Here is a 9,643-nt window from a genome sequence, read left to right on the forward strand (position 1 = left end):
CCAATCAAGATAAAAAGGCACAAAAAGAAAGAGAAATGATGTGACCAAACGGATCCCACCACAGTGAAAATACTGGACAATCTTTTGACCTAAAAGCTAAAAACCAAGGACACCGCTCAAAAAAATATGAGCCATCACATTCACGGTGGTTTCGTTAATCAGTGAAAACAGAAATTTTTGGCAATCTCTTATGATACGTTTAGTAGAAAAGTTGAAGTAATATTGTTTGTAATTTTTTAAAATAAATGTGAATGAAAAAATTAATAAAAATATATATAATATTGTTTAAAAATTAAAAATATGTATTTAAAATACTTTACCAAACAAGACCTTATTGACCTGTTTGTTAATAATATTTAAACAATAACTTTTATTATTTAAATAACGTAACACGTATTTTTATAATATTTTTATACCAACGCATATTTCTCCGATACCTAAATAATACTACTAAAAAAAACATTACTAAACTGGTCCAAAAATCCAGAAGAGTCTGCCAAAGGAGCAATTTCCTGGAAGATGGCAAGAGATAGAGCAGAAAGTGCTGGATGCACATTGTGCTATATCAGTGAAATTGATGGAAGACAATTGCATGTGAACTCTAAAGTACCTAAAAAGAAGTGTAAAGCATTGATTGAACTAAACACAAATGTGGTCAAAATTTGTAATAAATGAGGTTAAAATTATTGAAACGTGAATGTGAACATGGGAAATAAAGACCCCTCGAAAATTCGGAACGACAGTTTGGATCAGGATTGGGATCGGATCAAAAAGTTTTTTTTTTTTTTTTTTTTTGGACATGGATCAAAAAGTATTTGAATTTAGACAAATCACTGATTTTTTTAAGTCTATGAAAAATCAACATAAAAATTCGGATTAACCTATTCTAACTTGTAACTTCATATATATGAATAACTATATTTAAAAATATATAATTAGATTTTTTTATATAAAAAGTCATATTTTAATTCCTAAATAGGTTAAAAATTATTGATATTTATTTTTATATTTTATTAGCTCCTTAAAAAGACTTGTAAGAATATTTAAAAAATGATTCTCATTGAATGTGGTGTTACTTTTAATACAAAATTAACAAACTCCTTGATTATTATAACGAGTGGTAAATATCATCACCAAAATTAAGAGATGGTTATAAAATTCTTTTATTTAAAAAAGAAATAATTCTTCTTGAATGTGGTTTTTACCTTTAATATAAAAATTAACAAAAATCTCAATTTTTAAAATGAGTAGTAAATACCTTGACCAAAATTAAGAAATTAAATTGACATATGTCACAAAATTAGAGCTCAATTAAGGATGTGACTTTTCGCAAGGTCATATGTCTTAGTAATGTATGCCTATGCTGCATTAGTTCACATAAGTAAAGAAACACTCATGAGCAATAAATCTATAGAGTAGTTATTTGGAAATATCTATATGTGATTGTGTGGTTTTTTGGCAATAAGCAGTGATGGTGTCACAAAAAACACCCTCTTAAACTCGTCCATATGGCTCGTCCGATAAAAGGGGAACCAGGCAAACAAGGTAATCATCCCAAGCGTCCATGTTGACCTCGTCCGTCTAAAGACGGACGAGATCAACATGGGAAGCTCATTTGGACAAGGACGACCCGTCCTTGATACCCGTCCTTGATAGTCTCATCCATCCTTAATGAAAGATGGACGAGCTCATTTGATTGAACTACTAAGTGCCAAATTCTCCATGGAACGCAAGTCTAACTGAGGTAACTTCCATGGCGGTTATGGAAGTTACCTCCAAATTCTCCGGACTCCTCAACATTAGGAACAGTTATTAAACAGATAACCGTTCCACACATACTATATAAGGACTCTTCGATGAGAAGGTAACAAAATGAGACATTTTTTATAGAAGAAAATACTCCCTTTTTACAAAGAATTCTAAGTGCACTAACTTCACCATCGGAGGACTTTTGGCCGGTCCCCACCGGTCTCCTCTGATTCAGTGTTCTTGTTTACAGGATACAGCCCAAAGATCATCATCGTTCGAGACTTATCAACCTACTGATATCCAAGGAACTATCAGTTGGCGCCGTCTATGGGAAAGAGATTGTTTTACAGTTTACTTTTTCGTGACAAAAGGTTAATGGTTCGGACTAGATCGAGGGCGACTAGCCCAGGCCATCAAGCAGCAACCCTCATCGCGATCGCCAATCTGCACCGGTCATGCAGACATCATCTGTCCAACATGCACAATCTATGGCGGCTGCTATAGCGGAGTTGACTCGCCAAAACCAAGAGTTAAGAATGGAGATTAATATGAGGAGGCAGACACGTGAAGAACGTGAAGAAGGAGGACAAACACAAAGTCATGGTGATAGAGAGAATACTGAAATTGGAAGTCAGTTCAGAGGCACCACTTCACGAACGGTACCACACTTGAAAGAAGAAATGGACCAGATGAAAAAAGTCATGGAGGAAATGAAAGAGAATATGAGGAGGGCGAATCCGATAGAAGATTTGGTTCACAGAACTGATTTCCCCTTCACGGTTTCCATCAACGGTCACCCTCTACCATCAAAGTTCAAGTTACCTTCTCTAGATTCGTATGATGGAACACGCAACCCGTTTGATCACATCGCCACCTTTAAGACTACCATGCATCTTCAAGGGGTGCCTGACGAAATAATGTGTAGAGCCTTCCCTACCACCCTCAAGAGTCCAGCACGAGTTTGGTTCAGCAAAATACCCCCAAATTCAGTAAGTTCTTTTGAAGAGTTGAGTAAGTTGTTCGTTAACAATTTCATTAGGGGACAAAGGCAAAAGCGTTCCTCGTTCAGCTTGTTGACTATAGAGCAGGAGGAGAACAAGAGCCTGCGGTCATTCATCACCCGTTTCAACAGAGAAGCCCTGAGTATGGACGAAGCAGATGATAAGCTCCTATTAGCAGCCTTCCATAATGGGGTGAATTTAGATTTGTTTGTACATAAACTCTACGAAAAAGAGCCCTAGTCCATGGTCGAACTTGTCCATTCGGCTCAAAATTTTATGAATACGGAAGACGCGATCATTGCTAAGAAGAGGAAGAGGTCTGAGAGAGTAGACGCGAACCCCAGTCGCCATCCCGAGCAAGGCCTCGTCCAAAGAAAGGATGGACGGAAGAAAGGAAAGACCGAGATAATAAAAAGTCGGGCTCTTTAGCGCGGAACCAGCAGTATACCCCTTTGAACGTGCCACTTGAGCAGGTCCTTATGCAAATCAAGGATGATCCTTCCTTGAAGTGGTCGGAGAAAATGAAGGGAGATCCCAATAAGCGTAATAGAAACAAGTATTGTCGCTTCCATAGGGATCATGGTCATGATACAGACGAATGTTTTGATTTAAAGTAGCAAATTGAAAATCTCATAAGGCAAGGGAAGTTGAGGAATTTCCTTGGACGAGACCACAGGGACGAGAAACTGAAGGGGAAGATGGAAGACTCATCGCGACCACCGCTCGGAGAAATAAGAGTCATTATAAGGGGAAGTTCGACAGGCCAGTCGTCCAAGTCCAAGAAAGCATACTTAAAGGTGGTGTAGAGCGTCCAACTTTTTGAACGATCACCAAGGGCAAGCTCCATGGACGAGCAAGCAATCACCTTCACAAATGAAGATGCTGAAAGAATTCATCACCCTCATAATGATGCTATCGCCACCACCTTACTTATTGCCGATTACACAACTAGAAGAGTGTTAGTAGACAACGGAAGCTCGGCGGACATTTTATATTACCCAGCTTTTCAGCAAATGAGGTTAGGACGAGACCAGCTCCGTCCAGTGAACTCCCCCCTGGTAGGTTTTGGTGGAATGAAGGTACATCCTGTAGGCACTATTTCATTATCAGTGGTAGTGGGGGCATACCCGCGACAAATCACCAAGGATGTGAACTTCCTCGTGGTAGATTGTTCATCCTCCTACAACGCCATAATCGGAAGGCCAACTTTAAATAGTTGGAAGGCTGTTACGTCCACCTACCACCTATCGGTCAAGTTTCCAACAGAACACGGAGTAGGACAAGTGCAAGGAGACCAACTAGCAGCAAGAGAATGTTACCTGGCCATGTTGGCCATGGACGAACAAGTTCAAGCCATGAATATTGAAGAAAAGAGAGTTGTAGCAGAGTCTACCGAAGCATTGGAAGATATTTCCTTGGATGAAAAAACCCTAAGAGGTGTACCAGGGTCGGAGCAGATCTAGAAGAGAAGATTAAGAAGGACCTCGTCCAGTTTCTGAAGAAAAATATTGATGTGTTTGCTTGGAGTCATAAGGACATGCCGGGTATAGACCCTAGTGTCATTACCCACCGTCTGAATGTATATCCTTCCTCCAAGCCAGTGCGACAAAAGAAGAGGGTGTTTGCCCCTGAGAGAGATGATGCTATCAAAGACGAAATCCAAAAGTTGATTATGGCGAAGTTTATTTAGGAAGTGTACTATCCGGATTGGTTGGCCAATGTAGTAATGGTCAAAAAGGAAAATGACAAGTGGAGAATGTGCGTAGATTTCACTGACTTAAACAAGGCTTGCCCCAAGAATAGTTATCCGTTGCCACGCATTGACCAATTGGTAGACTCTACTGCGGGCCACAAGTTGCTTAGCTTCATGGATGCTTTTTTTGGATACAATCAGATAAGAATGGACGAGGCAGACCAAGAGAAAACATCATTTTGTCACCAGTCAAGGCTTATTCTATTATAAGGTGATGCCATTTGACTTAAAGAACGCAGGGGTGACATATCAGAGATTGGTCAATCACATGTTTCGTCCGCAGATTGGGCAGAATGTGGAAGTCTATGTAGATGACATGCTGGTGAAGGGTTAGGACGAGGGAGGGCATCTAGACGACCTGCAGGAGACATTTGACACACTGAGACAGTATCACATGAAGCTAAATCCTAGCAAATGTGCTTTTGGAGTATCATCAGGGAAATTCCTTGGCTTTATGGTCTCCGATAGGGGAATTGAAGCGAATCCTGATAAAATTCAAGCAATACTGGACATGAAGCCTCCGCAAAATACCAAAGAAATCCAATCCACAGACAAATGTTTGCCATTTTTCAAGGTTCTTAGAAAAGCATTCGAATGGACCGATGAGTGTTAGAGAGCTTTCGAAGATTTGAAGACATACCTTACCATGACTCCATTGCTGAGTCCGTCAGTGGCCAGAGAGGAGTTGTATTTATACTTAGCAGTAACCCCGCATGTCGTGAGTTCAGCATTGATAAGAGAAGAAGATAAAGTGCAAAGACCTATGTCTATACGAGTAAGGCATTGAGGAGAGCGGAAGGATGGTACCCACAAATGGAGAAATTAGCCTTCGCATTGATTACCGCTTCTAGGAAGCTGAGGCATTATTTCCAAGCACATGTCATTTATGTCATGACAGATCATCCACTCAAGAAGGCAATGAATAGACTGGAAGCTGTAGGACGATTGATCCAGTGGGCTATAGAGCTCAGTGAGTTTGACATTAAATATCAACCAAGGCATGCCATAAAAGCTCAAGCGCTAGCAGATTTCATTGCGGAGTTTACCCCAAGTTATGATGAGACAGAAGATAGTAAGAGATGGGTCGTCCATGTGGATGGTTCGTCTACATGGCATGCAGGTGGAATTGGTATGGTCCTACAATCCCCAGAAGGAGATAAACTGAAACATAAGGTTCGTCTGCAGTACCAAGCAACTAACAATGAAGTCGAGTATGAAGCCCTTCTCAAAGGGCTAGAATTGGCTAAGTCTGTGGAAGCCAAGTCTATACTCGTCATGGGGGATTCTCAGTTGATCATGGAGCAAGTAAATGGGATGTATGAAGCAAAGGAAGAACGGATGAGGAAATACCTTAGTAGGGTGATGCGCCTTATGAAAAGATTTGAAAGCTGACTTCGTTCAAATCTCAAGGGAGGAGAACGTGGAAGCTGATACCATAGCAAAAGAGGCCTCAACAAATGAATCTAAGGACGAATTTGATGAAGTTCAGTATATGCCAAGTATAGATATCCTAAAAGTACAACAGGTGGAGAGCAGAGGAAATTGGATGACCCCAATTATATCATACTTGAAAGACAGACAACTCCCGGAAAAGAAGGACAAAGCTAGGAGGTTGAGGGTGAGATCGGCTAGGTCTGTCCTTATGGACGAGGTACTATACAAGAGAGGTTTTTCTCAACCTTATCTTAGGTGCTTGGCTCCGGACAAAGCAAACTACGTACTGAGAGAAGCTCATGAAGGAGCATGTGGCAATCACTCAGGAGTCAGGTCACTTGTCCACAAGGTCGTCCTTGTAGGGTATTACTGGCCAAATATGCAAGCTGATACTAAAGCATCCGTCAAGGTCTGCAACCAATGCCAACGGTTTAGTAACGTCCCCAGACAACCAGCAGAGTACCTCACCCTGATGATGGCTCTGTGGCCCTTTGCACAATGGGGATTAGACATTTTGGGTCTCTTCCCTCTGGGCACAAGGCAAATGAAGTTTCTAGTGGTGGGCATCGATTATTTCACCAAATGGGTGGAAGCGGAACCGTTAGCAAACATCACACAACAAAATGTAAAAAATTTCGTATGGAAGAACATTGTGTGCAAATTTGGAGTGCCCAAGGCATTAGTGTCTGATAACGGACGACAATTTGATAATGCACTCTTCAGGGACTTTTGCATACACTTTGGAATTCAGAATCATTATTCCTCACCTGCATACCCCCAAGCCAACGGCCAAGCTGAAGTTGCAAACCGATCCTTATTGAAAATCATCAAGACTCGGCTTGACAAAGGGAGTATGGCCAGACGAGTTAACAGATGTTTTATTGGCGTACAGGACTACAGTGAGAACCCCTACGGGGGAAACTCCTTTCAAGCTAGCCTATGGAAGTAAAGCAGTCATACCTGTAGAAGTACATATGGCCAATCACAGGGTGATGATGTATCAAGACAAGGATAATGAGGAGTAACTCCGTTTGAACCTCGATCTGATAGACGAGGTAAGGGCAGATGCAGAGCACAGGGCAGCAAAGTACAAGAACCTCATGGCTAGGCAGTATGATGCAATGGTAAAGTCAAGGCGTTTCAACATAGGAGATCTTGTCCTGAGGAAGGTCTTTTTGGCAACCAAAAACCCAGCACATGGGAAGTTGGGCCCAAATTGGGAAGGACCTTATAGAGTTATCAACTGCAAAAGGCAAAGATCCTACTACTTGGAGGCCCTGGACGGGAGAAAATTGGAACATCCTTGGAATGTGGAGCACCTGAGGGGGTACTATCAGTAAAAGTGAGCCTAGACGAAGTATTACTATGGACGAGCTTGGATCTTGTTCGTCTACTTACGTTCTACTTATGTTTGATGCTATTCGTATTTGCTACTACTTATGTTTGTTGTTGTTTGTGTTTAATACTACTACTTTATTATAATGTTGTGTCATGGTTATGGACGGAATTATGGAGTACTTATTAAATAAAAATGCATTAGTATGCATGTGCCTTATCTGTAAACGATATTTATGTTATGTACAAAATGTTGTGTGAATTTTAAATCTCCATGCTATTCTTGTTCAAAGCAAACCCACAAGGTGGCTAAAATCAAAATTTTTAATAAGACAAATAAATTCTCTAGACGTGGAGATGTAACGTCTAAGCTTCCCTAAGGGTAAACCAAAATAAAGGCACCCTCGTCCAGATCAAAGGACGATGTAAAGCCAATACCTTGAGCAAGCCTAAGGCGTATTCGTCCCTAAGGGTAAAGCAAAATCAAGGCACCCTCGTCCAGATCAAAGGACGAAGTAGAACCTATAACTTATAAGCCGAGCCCAAGGCATGCTCGTCTATAAAATGGATGAGGTAAAGCATAATGCACGTCCAGAACATGGACAAGAAAATCCATAGACAAGTGTATTAAGCTAAAACCCAATCCGTGGGTGAGCCGGGTACATGTCTCATCCTCATTAAATATGGAAATCGGCTTAATCCAAGGACGAGTAATTATCATTTTATAAACAAATTACATTTGGTGAAGTTCCAGGCAAAACAATAAAGTTCACATGTAAAACATGGACGAGTCAAAATGAAAGGTTTCATCCGTGCATATATGAAAGAGAAATAATTACATTCATTCAATTGTTCTAAAGGCAGACGACCAACATCCAAACACCCTTATGACTCGTCCTAAAACCATGGACGAGCTTAATGTATTTGAATTACATCAAAAGGTCCCAAAACAAAGGACCAAATAAAAAAGAAAGAAGGGAAACTACTAAGTTTTGTAAAAACTTGTCCTTAAGCAGGGGAGCATCCAACTTGGGATCTTCCTTGGACGGCTGGGTAGAGGCGTCGTCCTCAATGTTAACGTCCTCAGAGCTGGTTTGGAGGAAAAAACTGGTAGCAGCGTTCAAATTAAGCTTGATGGAGCTGAAGTCTACTTCAGGGAAGTTTTCAACAGCGTCCAACCTGAAATCCTCAAAACCTGCTACGTAGTTGCGATCCAATAAGTCCGTAAATTCTTTGGACGCCTTGAACTCCGCAATGGCATCCTCTTTAGCCTTGGAGAGAAGAATACTCAACTCGTTGTTCTTCTTTTGAATATGATCAAGATGAGTATCTTTCTCCACTATGTCAGCTCTCAACTCCTTGATTATGTTTTGATGCTTCGTTGCCTTCTCCTCAGCCTCAACAGCTATCCCTGCCCATTTCTTACTCTCGTCCCTCACATTTTGGATGCTCGTCTCCAGTAAGATCCTCGTCTTGTCCAACTCAGTAGCCTGCCTAGATGCTACGATGAATTTGGACATGGCCTACAACAGAAAAATGCTTGATTAGACGGCCAAAAATTATGAAATAGTAAAGACGAGACGAGAGTAAAGTTATCTTAAAAAGATCATGAACACCTGAATGTTCAAAATCTTTCAGGGACATGTCATAACATGCATTTATGTCTTCGTCCTTCATAGCTTCCCCGAAGCGTTCCCAAGCCAAATCCTTATTTTCAATAATGTTAGAGGATACTTTCGAAGGAGGCTAAGACGAGACAGATGTAATTGTCCTAGGAGGGGTCTTGGACGAGGTAGTCTCAAGAGGTGGAGACACATCCACATCAATTGTTTGGACAGTAGGAGTGGACTGAGGAAGTTTGGGCTTGGTTACCTTGGATGACACATGCTTAACCCTTTTGTCACGACGACTGGGAAGACTTCCCAAATCCAAATTTTTTGGCAGGGACTTCCTCTTATCCCCAGCAGACGGACGAGTCTGGGATGGAATCTCAAGACGGGCATCCCCAGCTTCAGGACGGTCCCCCTCACCTGCAACTTCTTTTCTTTTGTTTCCTTTCATTGTTACCATTCCTTAAAAAAAAAAAAAAAGGGAAAAGTATGGAAGGGACGTTCTAAGTTTGAAACTTACTTTTCCTAACTGTAATCTCGTGTACGAGTGCCTCTTCAGAAGGATTAGGGCCTAACCCCCACTTAGCAAGTCGTCTAAGCGACACTAAAGAATGAAAATTCTTATCCGCGTGTAAACGAGCTCTGTGGACGCAGTCACGGTGAAACTTGCTAAGAGAAGGTCCTCAAACAGCTGTAAAAGAACAAGTTAGAATATAAAAAATAATAGTAAAAAAAAAAAAAAGAAAAAAAAGAAAGAAGAG

Source organism: Quercus robur, chromosome 3 (assembly GCF_932294415.1).
Source record: "Quercus robur chromosome 3, dhQueRobu3.1, whole genome shotgun sequence".
Taxonomy (NCBI): Eukaryota; Viridiplantae; Streptophyta; class Magnoliopsida; order Fagales; family Fagaceae; genus Quercus; species Quercus robur.